Raw genomic sequence first — 10,417 nt, 5'->3', positions numbered from 1 at the left:
CTTGGTTTGGTCCGAATCTGATCAGGGAAGCCTGAATCCCAGATCTAAGTTTGAAAGTTTTGTGTCCTTCATCACTGGCCCATGCCAGTCCGAGCCAAAGAGATTAAGGTCTAATGGACCTTAATCGAAGTGTTTCTCATCTGAGAAACACTTCGATTAAAGTCCGTTCAGCCTTAAGAAAGGTCTGTCCAAATCCGAGTTCAAACTTTTAACTTTGCAAGCTTTAAGGTGAGTTTGTTTTCTTTCCTTTATTTGTTTTAGTCCGTGTGATTTGTTTTAAATATCTGGTCATGTTTTGTTTCAATTTGTGTCTTTAAATTTTACCACCTTCTGATTGACCACTTTGCCTGAACCACTGTGTTTTGTTTGAACCCCTCCTATTCTAATAAGACATGTGTATTGGTTGTATTCCAAATTTGTACTGACTAACTGATTCCTCAAAGTATAATCCTGCTTAATCAGTATAAGTCGAGTCATGTGTCCCATGCTTTTGAATGTCTGATTTGGCTACGTTTGTGTATGTTAATGCTAATATAGTCGAGTCGACATGTGTCGTCAATTAGTTTCAACTGTCTGAACAAAGTTAAATCGATTTGCTTCTATTGAACATTTGCCTGAATCAATTAAGAGCCAGTTTAGTTCACTTATAGCTGTTGGATTGTTTGTATTTAGATTCTGAATTGGGAGGCATGTGCACTCGTGCACAGCATGTGCACTGGTGCACCTCATGTGCTTTGTGCACAGCCTGTGGCCTGCATAAAGGTCATTTGTTTAATTTTAAAATGGTTTGACAGCATATGCTGTCAACATATTCTACTGCACATACCCTGCTTTAAGTTTAAAAAGTATTAAACCCTTTAAAAGTAAGTCTGCCAGGGAATGTTGATGGAAGTTATATACTTAAATAACTAATTAGGATCTGAAAAGGTAAAAGACACATGGGAGGGGTACTGTGACATTTTGAAAAACAGGCTGTTAAAAGAGATGGTGTTGAGGCTTATAAAAAAGGAGGACCTGGGAGATAAAGGGAGAGAATTGAGGGGAGAGACAGAATTGGGAGATACATACATTGTGAGGATAGAAAAGAAAAAGAGAGAGTTGACAGAAATAGAAAGAGAGCAAGAAAGAGATAAAACAGATTAGGAAATCAGAAATTTGGTTTCGTTTGTCTGAACTTCATCTATTGTCAATACATTAGGCAGTGTTGCTCCTCCTAAAATTCAATCGAGATTATTGTTAGTGTTTTGTGGCATTTGGTATATTCCGGAATTGGATTGTCTGGAGCATTGTTGCCATCACACTGTGTGCTATTTCGTTTGGCTGTTTTTTCCTTCAACTCTAGTTCCACCTCGCATCAGAATCCTTTTCTTTTGTGCTGTTCTGATTGTTGTTGCTATTCTGCTCACTATTGTTGCTGCCCTGTCCTGCTGCTATTACTAGTCCTGCTTCTTTCTGCTGCTGATTTCCACATCTTCTTCTTCTCCTTTGCATTTTCAGCATTTCCAGGTACACATTTCAAGTCCCATATTGATGTAATTAAAACAGTTGGAAAGCATGAAATGAAAAAAAGGTTGAAGAAGTTCAAGTATTTGTTGTAATATTCATAGTACATTAACAGGCCTGTGAAAATTGATTTAGTTTATGATTCAACAGTTCGAAAGTATGTATTGATATTTGACTGAGTTTACCCTGTTGTATTTTAACTCTGCAATTGTTTGTCAGTAGGGGCATGTATATTTCGGCCTTATACAATACTGTTCTTGTTTCATTTAGTTTTTGTTTAGTTAAGACTAGTCCACACAAGTTTAGTTAAGTTCAACTCGAGAAGTGTTCGGATTAAGTGTTGTATTTCGTTTAGCTCGTACATGATTCCTTGCCAAACTAAAGTATTTTTACTTTGCCAGTTATCCTTTAATCTAGGCCAAATAAGTTCAGTTAAGTTCAACTCAAGAAATGTTCGGATTAGGTATTGCATTTCATCAATCTCATATGTAGTCTTTTTGTTCGACTGAAACATCCTCGCAAGGCATGAAGTTTTTACTTTATAAGTAGTTAATCAGAAACTGACAAAAATCCGGATTAGGCAAAAGCCTATAATTGAATTAGCATGTACCTTTTCTTCTAGTTTTAGAGACAAATGCATTAGAAATGTAGCCATTTTAGGATATCCTTTTCTAAAATAGAGATGAGCCTCGCCAAATAAAGACGCAAAATTGCGGGGCCCTCAATAAATAACCATGATAATTATTTAGAATTCAAGATAGGCCATTTAATAAATTTCATGGCCTTCTACAAAGATAATAACGCGTTTAGATTCTTTAGGCGCGACTTTAGTAAATTATATTCTTAAAAATCGGGTGCACATTGATGTGACCCAAGTCCAAGTCTCAACGGAGTCAAAATGTGTTAACAACTACGGGTGCATTGATTGTGACGTGGTTCGAGATGCATTTTCACGACGTTGTAATTCTATAAAATAAATGATAATAATAAAAGCGGTTTAAACTTAATAAAAGCACATAAGTCACAACCTGTATTTAAATCAGATATTTAGCCATTATAACAATTTAAGCGACCGTGCTAGAACCACGGGATTCGAGGGTGCCTAACACCTTCCCTCGGGTCAACAGAATTCCTTACTTAGAATTTCTGGTTCGCAGACTTCATTTTGAAAAGTCGAAAATTTCCTCGATTTGGGATTCAAGATAAACCGGTGACTTGGGACACCAAAAGCCAAACCTTTCCCAAGTGGCGACTCTGAATTAAATAAATAATCCCATTTCGAATATTGTCACTTAAATTGGAAAAACTCCACCCGCGCATCTTACCCCTCGGGGCGGGGCGCGCAAAAAGGAGGTGTGACACTCCTTTGTCTACAAGCAATGAACAATACTATCGTCACAATACGAATGCCATAACTTATCGCATTTGAATGACTCACTTTATTCTACAATAAAATGGACAACACATCCCCTATTAATATAACTTCCCACTAGTTACAACAACCAATAATAGCCCAAACAACATCAACAAATACTCATAATAAGCCTTTCAAAAGAGTTTAACAATCTCGATGAGCGGCAAGCTCGATTTGTGACTAAACAACTATAGTTTTAAACCTCTTTTTCCTTCCAGAATTTACCAACAACATTAACCACCACATATTAAATATCCCTACTAATTTTCAACCACAATACAACTTTAAAATGACCTCATAATAGTCCCACAAGTTCAGCAACTTAAAACTTAATTTTCAGATTATTAAAACACGTTTCCGACTTGTCTTTTCTTTCAAATCGAATAACACAACCAACAGTACATAACTAAGCCTCTTATCATATAAAACAAACATGAATTCAACTTAATAATAAGTTTACAACCAGAAAACAGTGACGCAACAACAAACAACATACCACTCTTTCGAAACTCGCAAGTTCTAGTCTTTACGATCGAGCTACAACTCGTAGAAGTTTATATAAGAGGAGAGAAGCATAAACTTACCTTGGAGTGAGTATAACCCACTAAACCTACTGCCTCTTCATCCAAAACTAGTCCCCCAATGTAGCTACAAGAAGGAGAAAAGGAAACTAGTAAGCTGTCCGGGGTTGGCACTAGAATCACTTCGTATCACCCGAAATCACCTAGGGTTTGTTTAGGATTTTCGGGGGAGGAGTTGCAGGGTTTAGTCTGAAGTTCTTACTCTGAAATATGAGTGAAAGAAATGGTTTAACTCATCCCTTAAAAGGCCCCTTGGCCACCCACGTTTTGGGGATTTATTTGGTCCCTTAATTTAAACAAGTAGGTGACACACCTACATGTCACCTACCAGTCTGTGCGGTCTTGCAAAAATGCAAATATCTCTCTCTACTTCGATATCGTATTGACAAATGATTTAATATGTTGGAAACTATACTCATAGATATTCAAATTGGTAGGTTGATCATCCCATAACTCAAAGTATATTGGGAGAAAAGCTCATCTATATTTGACCAAACATTCCGCACATTTATGAATGTAACTTGTGATGACCTTTGGCAACTTTTGTTCCACAACTTACTTGACTTCAAAACATAAAACACGAATATAATATGACTAAAATAACTCATAACATAACCAAATTATCATGTTAAGAACCTCAGTCTCACCCCAAAAGTATATGTTATAACATTTCCAATTTGTCGACTTTCGACGAAACTTATTTTCTTCAATTCGTTTAGCTTCAAAGCTTTCCAGCCATCTTGGTACTTTTTATTCATGATCATAAATATTTGTAACCTCCACGGTAACATTATTAACTTACTTTATGTACCTACATAGAGGATCTGAGTTTCGAGCTTACATCAACTGACCTGCGATGTACTTTTACGTACGAAAACATGGGGTGGGACAAAGCCCCTCTTTAATGACAAATATGAGGTCCATTGAAGAATGTGTAGTGACATGCAATGAATGCGCTATTCTTTGTAATGGGTTGCGTACTTAATGTTGTAGAATATTCTTCATTATATGCTACTGGATGGCAGGCATTTCTTTCACCTCAATGAGTATCATTCTTTCCAATGACAAGCGAGATTGTTGTCTTCAGGTTTGGCTATCTTCTGTCTTTGTTCCACGTGTCTCTTTATCATGCGAATATTAAATGTGAACATATTTTACCCCATACAGTGTTACTTTTTTTTCTATCTTGCAGATAAAGGCGAGTTCAACTTTTTAATTCGTATTGTAGTCATAATATTTTTCTTTATTTTCTATTTTGCATGTAAATAAAGATATTATGTGAGGTGGGAAGAAAATTATTGTGTTGAGTATTCCATCTAGAGTTCGCAGACAATCAGACCCCCATAGCCTTAAAGTCAACTCCCGGTCAAACCTATGAAATTTCTGAACCTTCATATTTCCAACTTTCGCCAAAAAGAACCAAATCAACCTAGGAACCTCCAAATCCAAATCCAGACATACGCCTAAATCCAAAATCATCATAGGAACCTATTGGAACCATCAAAACACTATTCTGGGTTGTTTACACAAAATTCAAAACTCGGTCAACTCGTATAACTTAAGCTTTCGACCTTGGAACTAAGTGTTTCAATTCACTCCAAAACTACCTCTAAACCAGACCAATCATCCCTGCAAGTCACAAAATAATAAAGAAGCATACAGGAAGCATCAAATAAGGGAATGGTGCTCAAATACACAAAACGACCGGCCGAGTCATTTCATTAACTGACAACTTCAAATCACGAATTGAACAATCCTTCTTATGGAGCTTCAGGGTCCACAACACGCAAACAATCACCCTACCTCTTTCCACCAACCTCGTGCTAAGACCAGTACGTGGAATATCACAAAATGTTGTATATGGCCCGAAGGAGATGATAAAATATGGATATATGCCAGGAATAGGGTTGGGAGCCAAGTCGGATGGATTCACAAAGCCAATTGAACATAACATCCAGAAAGGAAGGACTGGCATAGGATATCAGCCTACAAAGGGAAAGCTCGCATCGTTAGCTCCGAGAAAAAGGTTTTTGTTCTAGAGCATATTGCAAGTGCGGGATAGAGTTCAGTACCCGAAGATGATATCATCGACGGGATGGGAAAAGTGTTCGTTAATATGATTGAAGAATGTTGTGAAGGGACTGAAATCAAGACACTGACTATCAGGGATGCCGAACAAGGGGAAGAGATGCAAAATCGGACCATCAGTCCATCCTTGGTTAGTTGGGAGTCTTGGTAGTTTGTAACTATTAAAGTATTCTTTTAAAAAGTGCACGGTCAACCGAGGCTTGTACCATGTTTGTACCTTTTTATCATTTGCCTCTTGTGAATGCTTAAGACGTTCCCTTTTTGATGAAATAAAATAATCATTTTCCCAAATATCGCTACTTTATTTATACTTAGCTTTTATTTTCAGTAATCAAATCGCTAAAAAACCGCGTTCCATGATTAGGACATATAACGAAACCATTAAGCGCAATGCCTCAGATTACGAGGAGTATGACAAGAGCATGGTGCCTGACAATCTCCCACAGGATATTGAGCAGTTGGAGAGATAGAAAAAGCCCAACCTCAAAGAAATAGAAGTGGTCAATCTTGAAAGTGAAGAAGATGTAAAAGAAACCAGAATCAACATTCACCTAGAAGCCGAGCAATAGGAAAAATTGATTGAGCTCCTTCGACAGTACATCGATGTGTTCGCATGGTCCTATGATGACATGCCGGGATTAAGTACCCACATTATCTCTCATCGACTTCCTACTCGACCGACGGTCAAGTAGAAACCTAGAAAATTCAAACCTAATTTAAGTCTGAAGATAAAAGAAGAAGTGACCAAACAGACAGAAACGAATGTGGTAAGGGTCACCAACTATCAAAGCTAGTTGGAAAACATCATCAGAATACCCAAGAAAGACAGAAAGATTAGAATATGTGTGGACTACTGAGATCTCAACAAAGATAGTCCAAAGGACGATTTCCCTTTGCCAAATATCCACATCCTCATCGACAATTGTGTAAAGTATGAACTGTAGTCGTTTGTGGATTGTTTCGCTGGATACCATCAAATCTTAATGGACGAGAAAGATGTAGAGAAGACGGCTTTCACCATACCTTGGGGAGTCTACTATTATAGAGTTATGCCGTTTGGTCTCAAGAACGATGACGCCACATACACAAGGTCCATGACGACCCTCTTTCGCCATATGATTCATAAGGAGATTAAAGTATATGTGGATGACGTCATCATAAAGTCTCGAAAGAGCTTGGATCACTTGGACGACTTGAGGAAATTTTTCAAACGTATGTGAAGGTACAATTTGAAGTTGAACCTAGCAAAGTGCGCGTTCGGAGTCCCCTTGGAAAACTATTGGGCTTCATTGTAAACAGGAAGGGGATAGAACTGGACCCACCAAAGATCAAGGCCATTTATGAATAACTTCTACCAAATAGCAAGAAAGATGCCATGAGTTTCTTGGGCAGATTCAATTACATCAGTCATTTCATAGCTAGTCAAGAGTAATCCATGAACCCATTTTCAAACTATTGAAGAAAAATGCCACCAGAAAATGGACAGAAGAGAGCCAGAAAGCTTTCGAAAAAATCAAAAAGTATCTCTCAAACCCGCTAATGTTGGTTCCCCCTAAACCAGGGAATACATTGTAGCTCTATTTGTCAATCTTGGATAATGCCTTCGACTGTGTATTGGGGCAACATAACAAAACTAGGAGAAAGGGGCAGGCCATCTACTACTAAATCAAGCAGTTCGTGTTGTGCAAGGCCAAGTATACCCTGATAGAACGCCCTTGTTGTGCTCTAACTTGGATTGCTCAGAAGCTAAGGCATTACATGTCAGCATGCACTACACATCTGATATCTCGGCTCGACCCGCTCAAATATATCTTCCAAAAGCCCATGCCTACCTAAAAACTTGCTAAATAGAAGATTCTCCTTAGTGAATTTTACATTGTGTACATAACTCAGAAGGCTATCAAAGGACAAGCTTTAGCTGACCACCTCGCAAAAAATCCGGTGGATGGAAATTATGAACAACTTACTATGTATTTCCCCGATGAAGATGTACTATTTACTGGAGAGGATATAGTAGAATCATACCTTGGATGGAGGATGTTCTACGATGGAGCAGCAAATTTTAGAGGAGTCGGAATTGGGGTAGTCCTGATTTCAGAATCTGGACAACATTATCTAGACTCCGAAATCAGGAGTCGGAATTGGGGGCAGCCTCCTGAGTCCTGATTTCAAAATCTGGACAACATTACTAAATGGGTCGAGGCATCTACTTAAAAGGCCGTCACGAAGAAGGTAGCGACATATTTTTTCTGAAATAACATCATCTGCAGATTTGGAATACCGGAGTCTATTATCACTGACAATGTCGCTAACCTCAATAGCAACCTCATGAGAGAAATCTACGAGAAGTTCAGGATCGTCTATCGCAATTCTATAGCCTATAGACCATAAATGAATGGTGCAGTCGAGGCTCAATTCATACTATTCATGATCGATTATTTTTCCAAATGGGTCAAAGCTCAAACATTCAAAAAACTCCAGGAGAAAGAAGTCCTTGGCTTCATCTAGGACCATATAATATGTCTATGCGGGATACCGGCCGAGGTCATTTGCGATAATGGGAAATAATACATCGACAGTAAGGTAAATAAATTCTTCAAAGATCACAAGATTAAGAAGATACTATCAATACCATATTACCTTAGTGGGAACAGATAACTGGAATCAACAAACAAGACCATACTTCAAAACTTGAAAAAGAGGTTGACCTATGCCAAAGGGAAATGGAAGGAAATCCTGCCCGAAGTCCTGTGGGCATACCGTACGACCTCGAAGTCTAGTACCGGGGCCCCCATTTTCATTGGTCTATGGGGCCAAAGTCTTAATACAAGTCGAAGTGGGAGAACTGAGCCTTAGGTTCCAATATGTGATAGAAGAGTCAAATGGCGAGGCCATGATCACAAACCTGAAACTATAAGAAGAAAGGCGGGAGGCCGCCCTAGTCCGGTTGGTAGCCTAGAAACAGTGAATAGAAAGATACTACAAATGAAGAGCCAACCTACAACACTTTAAGATCGGGGACTTAGTGTTGAGGAAAGTGATATCACACACCCGGAACCTGAATGAGGGGAAATTGGGACCGAATTAGGAAGGACCATATCGAGTCATCGGAATTACCAGCAAAGGCTCGTACAAACTCAAAGTAGGAAACAATGTGCAACTACCGAACAACTGGAATGTGACACACTTAAAGTGGTACTACTAATAAGGTATGAACTCAATTAATTTTTAATCGCGTTATAAATCAGACTAACATTTGCAGGCAAACAACCAAGGAGGGATGTGGCTATTAGGTCTGAAAGTACGCGTTGTACTATTTTCCCTTGAACCGTTTTTGTCCCAAAACGGGATTTCCGACAAGGTTTTAAATGAGGGAACATAAAAATATGCTAAATTAGATTCAAATACCGGTCTCAAATTAGAATCAATGATTGTTCGCTTCATATCAATAATATCCGAGCTTTCTCAAGCTCGACCTTAAATACTAGGGGCCATTACCCTCAAATTAAGGTTTCTAGCAAGGAAGAAAGAAAAACCTTGTATGCTAGAAGCTCAGGCATGATGGTTAGGATTCTTTGTAAAGGCTAAACGGTTGTATGAACCGTGCTCACATAGTCCACTCTAGCCATGATACAAGTTTTTATGCGCTTTCGATCATGTACTTTACACACTGAAAATTAAAGAAAGTTTTGCCTTGCTATTACGCATTTTCTTTCTTCTTCAATTCACTAAGAGTCCACGGGCTACCCCTACTTGATGAATATCAAGACCATGATCTACCCCTATTCGGGGACTATCGCCCGAAGAAAGTTCGGATAACCGGGGCTATTGAATCTCGGTGACACCAAACCTATTAGGCGGTTCCCAAATACAAAAGGCTATGGCTACCCTAAAAATAGCTTGGAGACATCTGAAACTCGTAATCAGAAAGTAAGGCCTCTATAAAAACTTGAAATCTACTAAAAGATTACCCTCAACAAAGGCATCGTCTAAAATCACTTAAGCATCTTGAAAATATCCGGTCACACTGAGGTTTCAAAGACTCGAGAAAACAAAGTTGTATCGAAGTCGGGCACCGTTTGGACCTCCAAAAAATGAATGCCCTATAACTACATTTAATTCTATGCTAAGGCATCAAAAACATTACATGAATAGAAATTATTAAAAGATGCTGGAAAGGTAAAGACATGATATTGCTAAAAAGGGAAAATTTCATATATATATTCAGGAATATGTTTACAAAGGGCCAATAAAAACATCCTTGATATAAAAAAAATACATAAGGGAAAACGAAAACTAAAAAAATACTAAGGCATCTACGCTTGGTCTACAATGGGGCCCGACTCATTACCAGAACCGTTGGAGCCCTCGGAACCCTCAGAGCCTTCGACACCCTCAGGTTCGTAAAACTCCTTTGCTTCAGCCCGAGCTTTTTGGCTTCCTCTATCTCGGCCGATAGATTGAAACCTCGGGCATGGATCTCTTCGAGGGTATCTCTTTAGGACAATCGCTTCATATACTCAGCCTTTGCCTTTAGGGTGTCTCGGCAACCTCCACATTGGTCTTGTACTGGGCCACCATTTCCTCGGCATCAGCGGAAGTCGTGTCCAATTTGGACTTCAACACCTCATATTGTTTTTCGAGGATATCCCATTCTGCGATAGCCGAGCTTAGTTGTGCTCGGAGATCATCATTCATATGAGACCACTTGTCAGCTTTGTCCTTCGCCACCCGGAGTTGGTTCTCAACCGACGCCAGCTCCGCCTTAGCAGTTTCCTTATCTGAAGCCAGTAGGTCTATCCTACCCTTCCACACTTCGGCCATGGCCTTG

This window comes from Nicotiana tabacum, chromosome 18 (genome assembly GCF_000715075.1).
Source record: "Nicotiana tabacum cultivar K326 chromosome 18, ASM71507v2, whole genome shotgun sequence".
Taxonomy (NCBI): Eukaryota; Viridiplantae; Streptophyta; class Magnoliopsida; order Solanales; family Solanaceae; genus Nicotiana; species Nicotiana tabacum.
The sequence above is the reverse complement of the archived record's forward strand: the minus strand, read 5'-3'. Positions refer to the sequence as shown.